Source organism: Lynx rufus, unplaced genomic scaffold, assembly GCF_022079265.1.
Source record: "Lynx rufus isolate CCGP_SWC_20201006 ecotype Redwood Valley unplaced genomic scaffold, mLynRuf1.p SCAF_12, whole genome shotgun sequence".
Classification (NCBI taxonomy): domain Eukaryota; kingdom Metazoa; phylum Chordata; class Mammalia; order Carnivora; family Felidae; genus Lynx; species Lynx rufus.
The window spans coordinates 55,866,671-55,884,632 of record NW_025814826.1 but is presented as its reverse complement, the minus strand read 5'-3'; the positions used below and the strand labels follow the sequence as shown (position 1 = coordinate 55,884,632).

General features: G+C 51.1%; 1 long non-coding RNA gene across 1 annotated transcript in view; it reads right to left on the bottom strand.

The window, feature by feature from the left end:
- LOC124507806 (uncharacterized) overlaps window positions 1-17,962 on the bottom strand; it is a 277,191-nt gene that overhangs the window by 11,818 nt on the left and 247,411 nt on the right. Inside the window, exons 9-12 of the long non-coding RNA XR_006961129.1 lie at window positions 11,994-12,240; window positions 10,684-10,769; window positions 8,164-8,404; window positions 2,565-3,850 (exon numbers count right to left, since the gene is read on the bottom strand). This is a non-coding gene — a long non-coding RNA (uncharacterized LOC124507806). The remainder of the gene's footprint in view (window positions 1-2,564; window positions 3,851-8,163; window positions 8,405-10,683; window positions 10,770-11,993; window positions 12,241-17,962) is intronic.

The following is a 17,962-nucleotide window of genomic DNA, read 5'->3' as shown; positions in this document are numbered from 1 at the left end:
ATCCAGTGCCAAGTGAAAACGCAGGGTCTCTTGTTCCAACTGGAAGAAGCAAAGCTTTTTACTTTATTCTGCAATCTCTGTCCTGATCTGTTGTGAACTGTTTGTTTGCTATTTAAAATCTTTTATTTTATTTTATTTCATTTCATTTCATTTCATTTTATTTATCCTGAGAGAGGGAGCACGCAAGCCGGGTAGGGGCAGAGAGAGAACCCCAAGCAGGCTCCGCACTGTCAGCACAGAGCCCGATGCTGGGCTCAAACTCATGAACCATGAGAACATGACCTGAGCCGAAATCAAGAGTCGGACGCTCAACAAACTGAGTCCCCCAGGCGCTCCTGTTTGCTGTTTAATGTCAAGTTCGGGAATGCTTTTGGGGTGCGTGCAGCCCCTCACAGATGCCCACAGCCCTGTCCCGCCACCTGCCCCTTCGCATGCCTGGACCCCAGTCCCCAGCAGGAGCAGAGGGTAGGTGCCAGAGGTGGCAAGGGAAGGGAGGGGACAGCCAGGAACCCATCCGAGGAGGCAAGAAGGTGACAGGAGGCAGGACTTTACGTCCCAAGCACGAATTCAGATACAACCATTCAGGATTTCAAGATGGCTATGGCAGACCATTCAACTCACTCGGAGAAACTACCCGCCCCCCCCCCATTTCTGCCAGTCAGAATAGCTGAAGGCTATGACCCTGCTAGCCAACATGGGGTCAGGGCCTTTGCAAAGTTACTCACCTTCCCCGTTTATAAAATGAGGATAGGAAGAGCACTCCTACATCAGGCTCATTTGAGAATCAGATGACCTAATAACAACGGCCAACTCTGAGGTAACACTCGCCATGTGCCCCCCACTATTTCGTGTGCTTTACAAATATGAACGCTTTCAACCCTCATAACAAGCCAGTAGATGGGTTTGCACTTTACAAAAGAAAAACCTGAGGGCGCCTGGGTGGCTCAGTCAGTTAAGCGTCCGACTCTTAATTTTGGGTCAGATCATGATCCCAGAGCTTGTGAGTTCAAGTCCTGCAGTGGGCTCTGTGCTGACAGTACAAAGCCTGCTTGGGATTCCCTCTCTCTCTCTCTCTGTCTCCCTCTCTCTCTGACCCTCCCCAAGCTCGCTCGCTCTTGCTCTCTCTCAAAATAAATAAATAAGCTTAAAAAAAAACAACAAAATTAAGGCACAGAGAAGTAAAGCAACTTGCGCATACCCACACAGCTGGTAAAGGGGTAAGTGTCATGGCCAAGATTTGAGCACATCTGCCGAGCTCCAGAGTCTGCCTCTGGGCCAACGCCACACAGCTCGGCCCCTAGAAAGCCGTGGATGCTGGTTCTGGCTTCGTTTTGGGTCATTCTCACAATGAGCCAATGAGGTAGGTTTTAGAGGAGAACAGGGAGGTGAAGAAACCTGTCCCAGCAGGACTGGCTCCAGGAAAGAAGAGGATGTGAACTGCGGGAGTGGGGAGAGATGGGGAAGGGGGGCCTCTGACAGCAGGGACCTGCATGGATGACTAGACCATGGGCTCCAGGAATAAGTGGAAGGTTTGATTTGGAGGGGCATGGGAGAATGGTGGCTGCAGCCCCAGGGTGCTAACGTCCTAGGTTATCAGGGCAGGACAGCTGCTCAAAGATCACTGAATCTGAGTTTTAATTTTATGCTTGGGGAAACCGAGGCTGGAGGAGAGAAATGGCCAGTCTAATGCCCAGAATCAGGAAGTAGAGTGCTGGGAGCAGATGACCCCCCCAGCCAGAGTGCTTGGAAGGTCAATGGAGTGTCCTGAGCGCCTATCAAGGGTCCCAGGTCCATAAACCCCCCCCCCCAACAGGCTCCTGGATGACCCTTGATACCACAGTCCCAGGCACAGCCGAATCCTTATAAAATAAAACTCCTTGCTATCAATAACGCAATTTCTGACTAGGGTCGCTTTTATCGTTTGTAAATTTAGAGGAAAAAACACAAACCCCACTAGCTCGGAAGTCAGACCCAGGTTTGCAAAGGGCTCTACCACTTACTGACTGTGTGATCTTAGGCAAATTACTTAACCTTTCTGAGTTTCAGTTACCTCATCAGTAAAATAGCTCTGAAGTGAGATCACTTCATGGCAAACATAGATTTCTGGAACAGATTACATGGAAAGGAAAGGAGGCTACAGACTGTAAAACTTCCCTGCTGTGCACAGCCGGCACATTGTAGGTGCTCAATAAAGGCCATTCTGAATTCACTAGAGGCCAAACCTCCAAGTTCATGGGCCAGACAAGTCTCGGAAGAGATGTCAATTCTAGAACCACCTAAAAGCACCTACCGGACATCTCCATCTAAAGCCCAAGAAGGGAAAATACCACAGGATTTGGAGAGGTCCGAAATAGGGCTCGGAGACAAGACTGGGAGGTCCCCGTGATGGGCGGCTGGGAGGGAGGTTGAGGAGGAGGGTAAGTGCGAAAGAACTTGTATTTTTGGAGGTGTTTCTTCTATTTAAGGTGTTGCTAACCCCCTGGTAAAACTCATTTTTGATTCTTGGCAGGAAAACACATTCAGGCTAAGCAGTGAGAACAGACCCTGGCTGGGAAAGTACTCACCGACTCTCAAGTCTCTCTTGTTTTACTGCAACTGACTTGGGTTGAACAACTCGATTTGAATAATTGCACTTTGAGGATTTCTAGGGGAAGTACCCAGGGTCATCTTCTGACTGGAGATTCTATGACACGAACTAATTCTGTAAGTCCGGAAGATTCCCCTGGACTGCAATGCATGCGTCCTACAAATACTTTATTGCCCACCCAGTTGTGTGCAGATGCTGTGTTAGAGACTGAGGACACGCGGTGAGCAATATGGACACGGCAGAGGGCTTATGAGCACCAGGGGAAGCTTGCAAAACAGAATCACACACGGTAATAAGCACCTGGTGGAAGAATGGTAAAATGTGCCCCGGGTGGGTAACTCAACAAAGAGGTGACACTGAGGAGGAGACTGAAGGGTGGAGGGGAGTGTGTGGGTCTCCTGGGGTGGCCAAAGCTCCACAGACTGGGAGGCTTAAAACCATAGAACTTTATTCTGTCGCAGTTCCGGAGGATGAAGGTCTTGAATCGAGGTGTCCATGGGGCCATGCTCCCTCTGACACCTGAAAGGCAAGGTCCTTCCTGGCCTCCTCTAGCCTTTGTGGTGGGCCAGCAACCTTACACACCACATGGCTTGCAGAAGCGTCCCCACCCATGTCTGCCCCTGCCTTCACACGGCCTTCTCCCCGTCTGTCCATCTCTCTTACAAAGACACCATGGCTGGATTGGAGGCCATCTTGATCCAGAATGACTTCATCTAAACTGGATTATGTCCGCACAGACCCTATTTCCAAATAAGGTCACACTCACAGTTGCTGTGGGTCAGGACTCCAATATGTCTTCCTGGAGGACCCAGTTCTATGCAGTACAGAAAACAGCACAGGTAGGTGAGGAGTCGGCAAAGCCACGAGCTGGAGATGAGCTGGAGGGGCAGGAGATGGCCCCTTGGGGGACACAAAGAAGCCACTGTGAAGAGGGGAAAGTGGGTCCAGGAGACGGAGAGAAACCGTGGGGACTTCGCCAGCTCTTCACGCTCTGAGACGGGCACGCCTCTTCCAGCTCATGCACAAGTGGGCGTCGAAGACCTTGACGTACAGGCAGGGAATCACGGCCCCTGCATCTCCATTGTCTGAGGTACCGCGCCGGTGACTGGCAGGCCACCCTGGGGAACGAAGAGTGAGGCAGAAACTTCCTGGCAATGATGTGCTCTCACTCTGGAAAACCAGAGGCGAAAAGTGCCCCGTTGACTGTACATCACGGCTTGAGTGCATCTTGGCAGGCGGCCAGGGAAGCCAGAAAGTGTCCTCCTTTGCAAAAAACATGGCACCTCGGTTATATATATAAAATATATTTTGGTCTTTGAGAGATATATATACACACATGAACTTTTTATATATATCTTGATATACATGCTATGTCTATATATGATATACATGCTTGAAACTTTCAGCCATATATAAATATATAAAACACATATATTTACATATATATATGTATGTGTGTGTATATATATATACATATATACATATATATATACATATATATGTATATATATATAAAACCAAAGGGCTTTTGCTTGAAATAGAGGTTTATTTTCTGTGCCGGCTGTCTTTGGTCTAAGGTCATTCATTCATTCCACAAATATTTACAGAGTGCTACCATGTCACAGGTGGGGTTCTCAGCGGGGGCTAAGACAGAAATCCCTGCCCCCCTGGAATTGAATCTCCAGCGAGATAAGGGGCACTAATGGATCAACTCACACAATCGTGAGGCACGGTACGAGGTGCCAAGAACAACGGAGAAAAATAAAGGCAGGAAAGAGAAGAATGAGACTTGCAGAGTGGTGGTGGTGGTGGGGGGGGGGGGGCGGTACGACGGTGAATGTGAAATAGTGGCCAGGGGAGGCCTGGCTGAGGTGGAAGGCCAGAACAAAGGCCCGGAAGAGCTAAGGGAGTGAGCGGTGATGAGGGAGTCCAGCAAGAGCAAAAGCTGTTGAGCGGAGCTCAAGTGTCTGCGAGAGGGCAGGGGCAGGATGGCAGGTGGGATGAAGAGGACAGAAGGAACGAGGGCATGGTCAGGGTAGCGGGGCTGGTTCACATGGGCCTCCCAGACCATTGCAAGGCCCGTGGCTTTTACTCTGGACAGGATGGGAAGCCTGCGGGGGGGGGGGGGGGTTTGGAGCAGAAAGGTCATGTGCCCCGGCTTGATTTCCAAGGGTGACTCTGGCTGTTGCTGTGAGAACAGATTGTAGAGGGGCAAAGGGCAGACGCAGAGACCCGTCAAGGGCTGTCGTACTAATGCAGGCAAGAAATGACGGCGGCTGGGACCCAGGTAGGGGCTTTGGGGTGGTGAGAGGGCATGATATTCTGGGTATGGTTTGCTGATGGTCTGGATAGGACAGGTGAGTGATGGGGAGACCAAGGTTAACTGACTCCAAGGCTGAGCGACTGAAGAGTTGGTGTTGTCATTAACAAGGATGGAGAAGACCACAGAAAGGTGGATACGAAGCCAGGGGAATCAGAAGTCTGAGACGCTGGCGAGACTCTCCAGTCTGGAGAGAGTCTGCCTCTTCAGCCTCAGAAGGAGAAACACAGCATGTTGGTCGGGCCCTTGAGAGGCCTCTCCTGTCAGCCTTGACCTAGGGGCCTCCCGTACATCCTCAATTGCAGAGCGTTCTTGAGAGCATCCTTCCCAGGATGACCTGGGAAGAGCTCACAATTCAGCATCCCCCGGGGGAGTCATTCTCACACTCAGCACCTACTAAGTGCCAGGAGCATGTGATCTATGAATAAGACCCCTACCACGTACTTACCACCATCACCATCTGAAAAAAAGAGGAATGTAAGGTACAGAGCGCTAAGTAACCTGTCCACGGTCACACTAGAAGATGGCCTCTGTCTTCACTCTGCACACAGTGATTTCCAGCCAAGGTGGAGGGACTACTACCGGAAGGGCGGGTTTTGTCAAAGCCGGGCTGGTGCTGTGGGGAGGAGACCGGCTGGGGGTGATTTGAGAAGCTCTCTGTTCCTCTTGGCAGCTGTCTTTCCATTCTTACCCCTCTTGTGCCCCTGCGCTTAGACTGTTGATCGCAAGGCACCACTCCACCTGCACAGCCCTGAAGTGCAATGTTTCCCCTGGGTTGCAACACCACCTCTGGGCTGTCCTCCATGTTACTCTGAACCCTGGAGCTTCTCCCCTTTCTCCCAGGAGGGGAGGATCTCAGCCGCAGTCCTTGGGCTACAAAGGGTCCAGGCCCGGTACCAGGAGTTAACTGCACCTCCCACGTGTGCACTCTTGACCCGAGGCCATGGATCCAGTTCCTCACGGGAGGGACAAGATGGGTGGAAGGAAGCAGAGACAAGAGGGCACAGGGATGCCCCAGGAAGAGAGACTCAGTGGGAACAACTTCAGGCCCAGCTCATGGAAAAGCGTCAGGACTCAGAGAGCAGGACAGAATAGGGTTCCAGGCCACTGCGTGGGGCAGACAGAGGCAGCACAGCCTTGTCAGCCCCACAGGAGATGAACTGTCTTGGGGGGTGGCCGGGAGGGGAGAGGAGGCAGGGGTACCAAACACCTGGTCACTTCCACTGGGTCAGAGGAAGACAGAAACTCATGCTGGCAGAGGGCGGTGTTTTCTGAAGTTCATCTCCGCGACAAGGGGTCCGGAATGGGACAGAGTATGGGCGAGTCCTAAAGCTTGTGCTAGGCAGTGTCCAGAAGAAAAATGGCACCATGATTTAAAAATCTGCCTGTCTGCGCCTGGGTGGCTTGGTCGGTTAAGCGTCCGACTTCGGCTCAGGTCATGATCTCACGGTCGGTGAGTTCGAGCCCCGCGTCGGGCTCTGTGCTGACAGCTCAGAGCCTGGAGCCTGTTTCAAGTTCTGTGTCTCCCTCTCTCTCTGCTCCTCCCCTGTTCATGCTCTGTCTCTGTCTGTCACAAAAATAAATAAACGTTAAAAAAAAATTTTTTTTTTAAAAATCTGCCTGTCTGGGTTTGAATCCTGGCTCTGCCATTTATTTAGATTCTCAGGCAAGTGAATTAACCTCTTATGCCTCAGTTTCCTCCATCTCTACAAGGGACGAGAACCCCACCTGCCTCAGGGTTGGTAAATGGCAAGAAATAACTCCGAGCCTGAAGCCCTGACACGGGGCCTGGTTCACACAGTCCGTCCTCCCGGCTAGTGTATCAGAGGACTATCTGGGCCAGGAGTCAGCAAGCCTTTTCCATGAAGGACCAGAGAGTCAGTGTTTTGGGCTTCGTCAGCCATATAGTCTCTGTTGTGCATTCTTTTTAAAATTTTCAACCCTTTGGAAATGTAAACACCATTCTCAGTCCAAGGTCCTTACAAAAACCGACCACTGACCAGATCTGGCCTGCAGACTGTAATTTCACATTCCCCGGTATAGACGGAGATTGAGCTTGGAGATCCAGATGTGGCTGGGGCCAGGGTCCTGTTGGCTGGTTTCCTGCACCTTACAGGGCTGGGCTAGGGGCAATGGTGGGAAGAGCCCTGGGCACAGGGGGAACAGCAGACTCAGTGATGAGAAGCCTGGACAGGTGATGCAGAGGAAATGTGGTAGGACCGGGGCACGGGGAGGGTCAGGCAGGGCTGCTGTGTGCTCTCACTCTGAGTTTGGACCTCACCTGTTGGCATCATGGCATCACAGTCTAAGAGACACAGGAAGCCAGAGCCTCTGAGGACAGCAGGCAGTGTGACATTCACAAGAGGGGACTGTTTATCCTCCCCAACATTTATGAACCGTTTACCATGTTCCAGGCGCTGTTCTAAGCCATGAACAAGACAGAAGTGACCAGGCTCCACGCCTGGAAGTCCTGGCTGACTTCCTGCACCTTTAGTTGCAAGGATGTACTTATCTCATTGAACCCAGCCTTCATGGGTTCCTGGTCAGTCTCTTCCTTGGGGCGTAGGGACCTGGAAGCCTGTTATTCTGTCTTTGTAGAGGGAAAGGAAGACGAAAAAGATCTGCTGACCATGAAATGGTAACTAGACAATGACCCCGCCTTGCTCAGCTGGCACCGGGGACAGGGAGCCCTTAGTACGTGGTGCCCAGGAAGATCGTTCTCACCACCCCCAACATCAAAGTTGTAAGAGGCTCCTGACCGTGGGCCCTGACCATCTAAGGGAGCGGCAACATGTAGCAAAAAGCTGTTGACTATCTCTCTCCCAAACTGAGAAATAAAGGACTTATTATAAAAATAGCTGAGTAGTAACTATGTTTCAGGCACTTGAGCTCATTTAGTCTTCAGAACAACCTGATGTGGTGAAGTATCATTGTTGCCATTTTACAGATTGGAAAATTGACGCCAAGTGAAGGTAACTAAGGTGTCCAAGGTCCCTCCATTCACAACAACGAAAAACCTATGCACTCTGTGCCCCAGACACAGTGACCTTCCTTTGGTTCCCGGCCAGCACTTCATCCCTTGGAACCAAGTAGTAAGTTGCATCTAGCACATTATCCTTATTTTATCTTGACTCTCCTCCTGTGAGGAGGCCTAGACTCATTGCAGGACACGTGGCCGATCCCTAACGAATACACCAGCAATTGACGGGTGGCTTGAGTTTCTTCTTACCCAGAAATGAGAGTAACACCACCTTACCCGTGAGAGCCGCAGGGCATTGAGAAGTCTATTCTCAGCATGCTGGAATAGCGTGGCAGAATTAAGGTGTCAAAGGAAAAACGAAGTACTTCAGAGAGGGCATGAAGAAAATGTATTTGAAGCTGGCTGCTGGTTTTCAACTTGTAACTGCCCACACGACTGCAATCAGGGGGAAATGAAATCCGTGGTCACCGGCGGACAGGGTGGCCTCGACGTTCAGAGCAGGGGCCACGAGGATTTGCTGTAAAAAGCCAGACGGGATGTAGTTTAGCTTTCGCAAGGCCACAGGTTTCTCTCACAACGATGGAGCTCCATCGCTGCTGCGGGAGATCAGCTCTGGACAACAGGTAAGTGAATGGGTGTGGCCGCGTTCCAATAAAACTTTATTTACAACATCAGGCAGTGGGCCAGATTTGGCTTGTGGGCTGTAGCATGCTGATTCCTGGTTCAGAGCAGACACAGCAGTGTGACTATTTCATGCGAGCTGATGATGCGACAGGCACGCCACATACTTTCTCTCTTTTGAGTGGATGTCTTTTCAATAACAGGTGTTTGCTGTGTGCTCACCACAGGCCAGCCGCTGTTCTCGGCATAGGGTTTCAGTGCAGAAAAAGGCAAAACCCTGCTTACATGATGAAAACCCTGTCTATGCCCCTCCGCAGGAGAAACCATCACCCCAACTTTCCAGAGGAAGGGAAGAAGCCCAGCGGGGACATCCCAGAGCTTGTGAGGAGCAGAGCTGGGCTGCCAGACCAGATCCCAAACCTCGGGTCTGGCCACGACTCTGTGCCATCCTGCAGTTCGGGACCAAGACCCTGGATTCCAGCCCAGAGGCTTCATCTGCTGAGCAGTCTTCCCGAGCTGAGCTAACGTGTGGCTGTGGGCACCTATTGTGGGGCACTGGCCCAGCTTCCAGAAATGCCCCAAAACAGAAACGATGGGGTGGAAACCACCAGCCTCTGATAAATGCAAGAGAGGCAGCTCCCTAGGGCACCCCTACACGATGGCCCAGACGTCCCTGAGGACACGGGGGGGCTCTAACGGGGCCCCACCCTCAGCAGCCGCACAGACTGGCCTGGCCGGGGCGGCCGAGGGCCAGGGGACAGAGCCGACGAACACAGCCCTGCTGTCTGAAGGCCCGTCTGCACAGGGCATGGTGGGAGCCGGCCTGCCGTCCTCTTTTTATGGTTTTATGTGGCTTGGACCCTGAAATAAAAGAGCTCTCTGTGGAAAGGAATGAAGATGGGAAAGGGAGAGAGAGGAGGGACAGACTTTTCTAGAGTTTCCGCTTGGTGCTAGGCACTTGAATTGAACACTTCATCCGCACAGAGAGGTGGGTATGCACCATTGCTCCTGTCTCACAGACCAGGGATTGGGCACAGTCTTTTTGCAAAGGGCTGGGTAGTAAAAAATTGTGAGTTGTGGGCCATGTGGTGTCTGTCACACCTACTCGACTGTGCCTTAGAGAGTGCAAGCGAGGTATGCACCCCCTGTCGCCATAGAGACAGTTCATCAAGGAACGAGCATGGCGGGCTGTCAATAAAATTCCATCTGTAGATACTCGGAATTTCCCATAGTTCTCATGTGTTAGGAAATAGCATTCTTCTTTTGAGTTTTTATTTTTCAAATGTAAAAATGAGGGGCGTCTGGGTGGCTCAGTCGGTTAAGCGTCCAACTTTGGCTCAGGTCACCATCTCACAGTTTGTGGGTTCGAGCCCCACATCGGGCTCTGTGCTGACAGCTCAGAGCCTAGAGCCCCCTTCGGATTCTGTGTCTCCCTCTCTCTCTGCCCCTCCCCAACTCGTGCTGTTTCCCTGTCTCTCATAAATAAAAATTAAAAAAAAAAAAGTTAAAAATATATAAATTAAATCAAATGTACATGCAAACATGTAAAGTTTTAAATGTAAACAACATCTGAAAACATAACAACCATTTTCAGTTTCTGGGCTGTACAAAAGCAGCAGTGGGTTGGAGGTCACCCACAGGTCATAGTTTACTGACCCCTGTCCTACATGATGTCACTGCAGTGTGGGAAGATTCAGTTCATGCCTGGATCACATCCTTAAGTGGGTGACTCAGGAGTCTAACCCAGAACCTAGGTTTCCAAGCCACAAGTACAGAATTCCTAAGGACAGTACGGATGATAGCAAAAGTCTATCTGTTTTTGACAATTGCAAACAGAACCATAAAGGCATTCATTCATTCATTCGATCATTCGATCAATCATTCATTCACTGATCTTTTTAAATGTTCAGGACCATGAGGTAGGAGATGTTCACGTCAAGAGCCTCTTTTAAGCCTTATGACAACTCTTAAGAAGGCTGGCGACTTACAATGGTCATTCGCATTTCACAGATGGGAGAACAGAGGTGCAGAGAGAAGCTCACATTCATTCCATTTTCCCAGCTGCCTGAGCCTGGTGGGGGTGAGACCTTTCCTTATGGAGCGTGGCAACAAATAAGTCACATACATAAAACGAGAAGGCTGAAAAGTGGATTTTTAAGGTTGAAAAATACGCACAATTGTTCCAGATGCGGGGCCAGCGGGTGAAGCTCAGGGAGGGGTCCTTTGGGTCGAGCCGCATTTTAGCCATCAGAGATGGGCACCTGGGCAGCAAGAAACAGAAAGGACAAGGTCCAAAGTGGGGAGATAGAAGGCTGTGTGGAGGGCAAGGGACCTACCAGCTGCGCAAAAGGCACCACAGCCCCTGGGGAAGGGGGTGGGTTGGCCAGAGGAAGGCCTGAGGCCCCTGCCCGGAAGAAGGGATGAGCTGCAGGGTGCTGGGGACTCCTGGGGGCCATCTGCTCTGCTGTGACAATTCAGGAATGGCCAGAGCCTGAGGCTCTCAGTCTGCAGCCCCCTGGGGGCTGGGAGCAAGGCTGAGCCGCTGAGCCCCTCCCTGCAGCCCCGACAGGTGAGGTGGGGGCGGCCCGAGGCCCGAAGCAGTAGCGGCCACCGCCAGGCTGGAAGGCAGGCACGGGCTCAGCAAGAGGAGAGCTTGTGATATGTTCGCATGGGTTTTCCTATTGAACCATTCAAGTCTCCCAACCTGATGAAAGGTTGTATCTATTTTTAAAGGCTTGTACACATAAACCACGTGCTATGTTCTGGCGACAAGGAACTTAAAGCTTGGAGCAGCGATGCCCTGGCTGTTGGAGGCCAGGGGCCCTGTTCTTCGCTGCCTCCCGGTCCTCATGGCACCCCCCTCCAGTGTCTGAGAAACACCAGTGGGGGGCAGGGTTAGGAGGGCAGAGGAAGAGATGAAGGCAAAACAAGGGTCTTGAAGGCGCCGCGACCTTATTGCCTCCCTGGGGAGTAACAAATGTCGTGCTTTGGGAGGGAGTGGGTGAGCGGGCCACTGTGTGACGTGGGAATAGAGGATCACTCTGAGCGAAGGTCAGGCTTCTCCAAAGTGAGAAACAGCCTGAAGACGAGCGGTTCCCTCGACCACAGTGGCACAGGCCGTGCAGGCTGCCAAGGCGAGCGCCGAACTTGGCCGGGCATGCGGGGTTGTATGATAATCTCAGCCCTGCCGGGTCACTCCGGAACACCAGGACAACCTTCGTACCAGAAAAACAAACCCCTGACCGCCTGCCAGCCGGAGGAGTAAACAGAGGGGCGACCGCACACCAGGGCCCCCCGAACTTTGCTCCTTATCCTGCTGGGCTAATAATAACCACAGCAACCAACTCTCATGAGCACGGACACGTCAGGCTCGCGTGCTCAAAGCTTTAAGTGCATTATCTCTGAAGTCATCAGCAAAAGTCCCCGAGGAAGGTGATAAAACCATCCCATTTCAGAGATGGGGAATGTCAGGGTCAGGAACTTACCTTGGATCATCATGCCGTTCGACAGTTGAGCTGGGATAGGAACCCAGGCAACCTGATTCCAGGAGCCGCACCCAAGGTCTCCACGCTGTCGGCAGGCAGCTGGAAATGGTGCAGTGGCAACGAGGGTCTCAGAGCCTGGGATAACGTGGAGTCAGATCTCAGCTCCCCCACTTCTAGCTGGAGCTGCGTGATTTCGGATTAACGCTGCTCAGTGTTGTCTCATGGGTAAAATGTGGAGCCTCGGGTCCTAGGGTGGGAATAAGGATGGGGGGTGCAGGGTATAAGCAAAGCGGCTGCCTCCATAATGTGTCTGGTCTCATGGGGCCCACAGCCTCTGCCAGAGAAGAGCGTGGGTCCTCCCTGAACCTCAGGCTTCTCTTCAGCTCCCATACAGGGTCACCCTCCCCTCCCGGGGTGTCCTCTCTATTCAGTAAACTCTCAAATAGGGTAGAAAATCCTAACAAGTTACCCAAAGGCTACCAAAGAAACACATTCTCTGACCACCCAGCCTCAGGCTTCCCTCCCTCCCATCAAAGTCAGCCTTTAACTTCCCACCCTCCTCCATCCAGGGGGACAACAAGGGAAATGGAAAAGGGGGGAAAGCCATCTGAGTCTTGGAGATGGCTAGTTCCGTAAATACAGAATTACCAAACTGTAGATAGAATTTTCTTTCTTCCTGAAAATCTCTCTCCGCTACTCCAGAAACCTCCAGGCCCCCCTCTCCCAGGAAGGGGCGTGGGCGATGGAGGTCCCTGCATGGAGCTGCATTTTAACATCATTGTTTTCCTTTGTCATCCTGAGTGTTGTACCATAGGTATTCTAAAAGCTTTATTCTTAGAGCGCCTGGAATCTGGCTTCAGCTCAGGTCATGAACTCATGATCAGTGAGTTCAAGTCCCGCATTGGGCTCTGCACTGGCAGTGTGCAGCCTGCTTGGGATTCCCTCTCTCCCCACTCACTCTCTGCCCCTCTCCCAGTCATGCTGTCTCTGTCTCTATCAGAATAAATAAAAATAAACTAAAAAAAAAAAAGCATTATTCTCCAAAGGCGCCCAGATCTTCTCCAGTTTGTAAAAAAGGGTCCAGTGTGGGCATGTACACACACACACACGTTTCAAAGCTCTCTCTTTGGTCCTGGCATGCCAGGCTCTCTGAACTCACAAGTTCCCTGCCCTTCGTGAAATTATTTCCTAAATAGGTTTACAGATAGGACCATGTTTCCTTCATCTTTTACCTTCCCTGTGGAAATTCTCATTTATCTGCGAATCTGTGTCACTGAGAAAGAGAGAGGGAGAAGGTAGGCAGGAATGACTATACTCTGATAGGTATGCACTTTTCCAGCTACGCCCCCCACCCTGCTTGGCAAGGTTGCCCGTTAATTATCTGCATCCCTAGCACCCTGCAGATTCTGGGAGGGCAGGGGCAATGTTGAGTCCTTTATCCCGCAGCCTAGCACAGCAACTATGAAGATCAAGTCTCGGACGGATGTTTGCTGAACGCGTGCAGGGAAGAGAGAGGCCGTGGGAGAGAGAGTTGCAAGGGCGCACGGTTGCTCCGCTCCCTTCCATGGGTTAATTCCCCGCCCTTGAGCAAATCCCTAGCCATCTTCTCCTGACCTCAGAGGTCCCTCTAGGGCTCTCAGCCTTTTCTTCTTAGTCGGGCCACTTGGAGAACAAGCTGGTACCATGTCTGCCTCCCAGGGTCAGAGCCTGGCTGTGCCTTCTCAGCTCTTTCCACGTATGCCCTTGCCCTTCCCCCGGGAGCATTGCAGAGTGAACACCGTCCACTCCCGGGCACAGTCCCGGGCCTTCACAAATAACATCTATGGAGCAGTCCACCCAGACCTGTAGAGGACACATCCTCTCAAGTGCACACACAGCATTATCTACGACAGACCCTATGCTCAGCCATAAAATAGGTCTCTATACATTTCAACGGACTGAAGTCACCCATCACTCAGAGAGGACAATGGGAATAAATCAGAAGTCAGCATGAGTCGATACAAGGAAAATCCCCCAAATGTTTGAGGAGACTCTCCCAGTGCTTGACACGGGACAGGTCGTGAATAATTTCTGCCCTGATATCTTTCTCCACCACAGTTTCAATCTCTGTGCTGCCATGAACAGGGGAGGCCAACGTCATGGCTGCCGTCCCAAGCATGGCACTGGCTGCCTGGTCTGCACAATGAGCTGGGAATGCGATTCAACCTGGGAGCACCCTCTGAGCCCCTCGGCTTTTTCCAGATCCATCTTCAAACAGGAAGATCTCTGCCTTGCTGCCAAATGGAGTGCACCCACCCACCCCTGCCCCGCTTTCTCCTCTGAGGAGCCCAGTCTTCTCAAGGGCCTGCCCAGCATCAGACCCCTGGATGACGGATCTCGCTCTATTCATTCAGAATACTCTATGGCAAACAAAATGAAGTTCATTTTGTTCAGGGACTTTAACTGACACTCCTTGAGGAAAACATGAAAACAACATATCAGAAATGCCTGCTTTCTTTTGCCTGCATTTTAGGGGGTGCCTGAGATTGGCAATACAGTCAACCAGAAAGGAACTCAACCAGCCAAGTCATTCAAGGTACATGATGACAGTGGCCATGACATCCTTGGATTGGAGAATGAAGTGGGATCTGAATTTCACTTAGGGGTTTGCTTGAGCTTTTGAAGGCCAATAACCTGATCCATGATTTTAGCTCATTATATAAATGGGCAATTATGGTGCTGATAAGCCACCACCCGAGAGAGCCAGAAGGTGAGGGAAGCTGTTATTGGCAGGAATGGGCAGTATGTAAACATTTCGCCAAGACAAAGCTGGTTGGAGCATTCTTCTCCTATAAGTCAGGATCAAGGTCTCCTAGATAGGAAGGAGTGGGAAATTGAGACCTTAATTAAAGCACACCCCAAGGGGCTGGTTGGTGACAAAACCTCCTCAGAACTCTGTCCACATAAGGTTTCCAATGGGGTCCCATCCAGAGAGCAGGTTTCAGAGGCAAGAGTCGAGTCTGGTTTTGTCATCTTCTAGCTGTGGGGCCAGGGGGACGTGGTTTTACCTCAGCTTCCTCATCTGTACAGTGGGGACGAGAGTGAAAGAACCTACCTCAGAGGGTGGTTGTGAGGACGAGATGCGATGATGCACAAAGACACTGAGCAAGAACCTCACATGTAATAACAGACAGTCTAGCGCCCTTATTGTGTGATCTAAGCAAACGCACTTCATGTTCAGAACAACCTTGAGAAGTAAGTTATCACCTTTCACAGATACAAAAATTAAAGCCCAGGAAAGCAAAGAAACTTGTCCAAGGACCCAGGTCGTAAGCTGTAGAGGGGGGATCCAGACTCAGGTCTAACCCTAGAGCCTCAGGAAACTTCCAGTCTAAGAGGAGCGACCCACAGAAACACCACCAGCACCTCCAGGAGGTCCAGCCAAACTGCCCCAGGGGCAAGGTGCCGGACTCACCCCGTAGGAACAAGGGTTAAGATGCCTCATGTCAGCTGGACCTTGGAAGACATTTTGGTTTTCACCAAGGAGAAGAGGAGGTAAGAAGAACCTGATCGGTGGAAAACTCACATTGGCAAAAGAAAGAAGGTACAGAAAAGGAATTCTCTGTTAAGTGAGACCGGAAAGACAGCCGTGCTGAGCACTGGGCTGGCTGGAGTCTCATGTGAACTCACGTCTGCATTCTTGGAAACACCCTGATCGGCAGAGCGATGTGGTTAAGAGCACAAGCTCTGTGTCTGATGGATTGCTGACCTACTAACGCCGTGTGACTTTGAGCAAGAGACTTAACCTCTCTGGTCCTGAAGGGGGCTCACCTTGCAAATGAAGGTTGTACTGGCCAAATGGGGCATTCCGTGTGAAGGCTAAGCCTCAAGCCTGCTAGCATGCTGACGCTTCTTAATGTGTCTGCTCCCTTAGATGTAGTCTGAGTCCCCTCTGCCATCATTCTGACCCCTGCCCAGGCTCCTTTTGCTCACTGGATGGCATCTCACAAGGCACTACTAGTTCATGTCCAAAAAAAAAAAAAAAAAGAAAAGAAAAGAAAAAAGACTCAAAACCTGAAGAGAAATAAATGGGGCTCAGTCTGTTACTATTACTAGAGATGAGCCTTCCACTAACAAACAGCTTGTCCTCTTACAGCCAAAACTGGGGATCTGACTTCATCCCTCGTGCAAAATATGTTTTTGCTGAATAACTGTGACCGATAGCATTTGAACTCTCCCATTTGAGAGCAGCCTGGGGAAGACAGTTTGTGCCTGGACCACAAGGGTACCTCTACTGGTCTTTGTGTTTTCTCGTGTCAAGCAGAATGACAGGGTGGAGACTTTCCAAAGAAGGCACATTCGCTTCAAGCTTTCCTCTCATTCCGCCCAAACTCAAACTTGGGGATCTAATTCTGTGCCTGGGCTTACCTAGGCGTGTGTGATTCTTGGAACCAAAGATCCCCAGACACACATCTTTTCAAATTTCACCTTCCCCAAATATGGATGCATCCGACAAGTGGCGCTCAGTCGTTTAATTGAAGGCATTTCTTCCTCTGTTAATGACACGTAAATTAACAGGGAGTCGTCCAACTGGTAGCATCTCAGATTTGAGGAAATACAGCATGTGCTGGGAACCAGACTAGGTTTGCAACAAAACCTGCTTCTGTTCTACAACCACCACATGAATGTAGATGGTCACCCCTAACTTACATGTGAGAAATCGGACGACCAGGGTGTTAAAGAAACATTCGCTCATAGTGCTTAGTACAGAGGGGAGAGAGTGAGGGCGGGGTTCTGCTGAGTTCCAATTATCGCACAACTCGGCATCAGAAAACACCAATCGCTTTAGGCCGCTCATGAGTTTCTGGTCAGGAATTTGGGAAGGGCTGGGCTGGGCAGTTGTGACTTGGGGTTTCCCCTGCCCTTGTAGTCAGATGTCAGCCGGGCTGCGGTCGGTCATCTGGAAGTGCAAAAGGTCTAAACATCCAAAATGGCAGTTTGTGTGGCTGTCGGCCAGCGCTGGGGGCTGAGAGCTCAGCTGAGACCACACGCCAGAGCACCAGCACTTGGACTCTTCAGCACCCCGGCCTCGGTGCTTCCCGCGGAGCGAGTAAGGAGATCTGGAGGGAGCTGCGTGAGCCTTTGCGGCTCCGCTGCCTGGAGCCATCACAGGACTCCAGGAAAGGACGTAGATCCCGCCTTTCAATGGGGAGAATGTCAAGAAACGGGGCCCCTTTGCTTTCGAACCATCACAGATGAGAACCGTCGCCTGACTGGTACAGACACCAAAACGTGACGCTGCTTGTCTGGTGCCCAGAAGCACAAGAAGGGAACGGGAGCCAGATGCGAGGGAGAGGATGTTAAGACAAACGCGGGTGGAGTCATCCAGTCACCTGCGCATCCAGGGGGGTTCCCTCGGGGACGTTAAACACCGACCCAGTGTTGTTCCCGCTGTTCGGAACCTGTCTGTAGCTTTCCGAGGAGCAGGTGCAGAGCCAGCTTCGCGAGTTTACAAGAGACATCAGGCTTAGGACTTTGTCAGATATGACTTGTTTCCACCCCCAAAAGGCCTTACCTAGTTTAATATTTACTGAGCACCAGCTGCAGAATATTCTGGGGTCTGGGAATATCTGAATGAACAAAACAACATACTTTCCTCACAGGGCTTGTATTCTGCTGGGAGATGCAAAAAGTCACCAAATCTGTAATAATGTCAGCAAGACATGAGAACTATGAAGAATGACAGCAAGTGGGGCCTGGGGGATACTGTAGTGGGGGAGGATGGTCAGAGACGGTCTCTCTGGGAGTTGACATCTGAATGGAGATCTGAATGCAGTGAGGAAATGAGCCAGGTATCCAGGGGAAAGAATGTTCCGGAAAAGGGGACCATTCCGTGCTAAGGCCCTGAAGCCAGCCTGTGCTTAGATATGTTTGGTCTATAGCAATAAGACCAGTGCGGAGAGCGGAGTGAGCAAGGAGAAAAGGAAGAA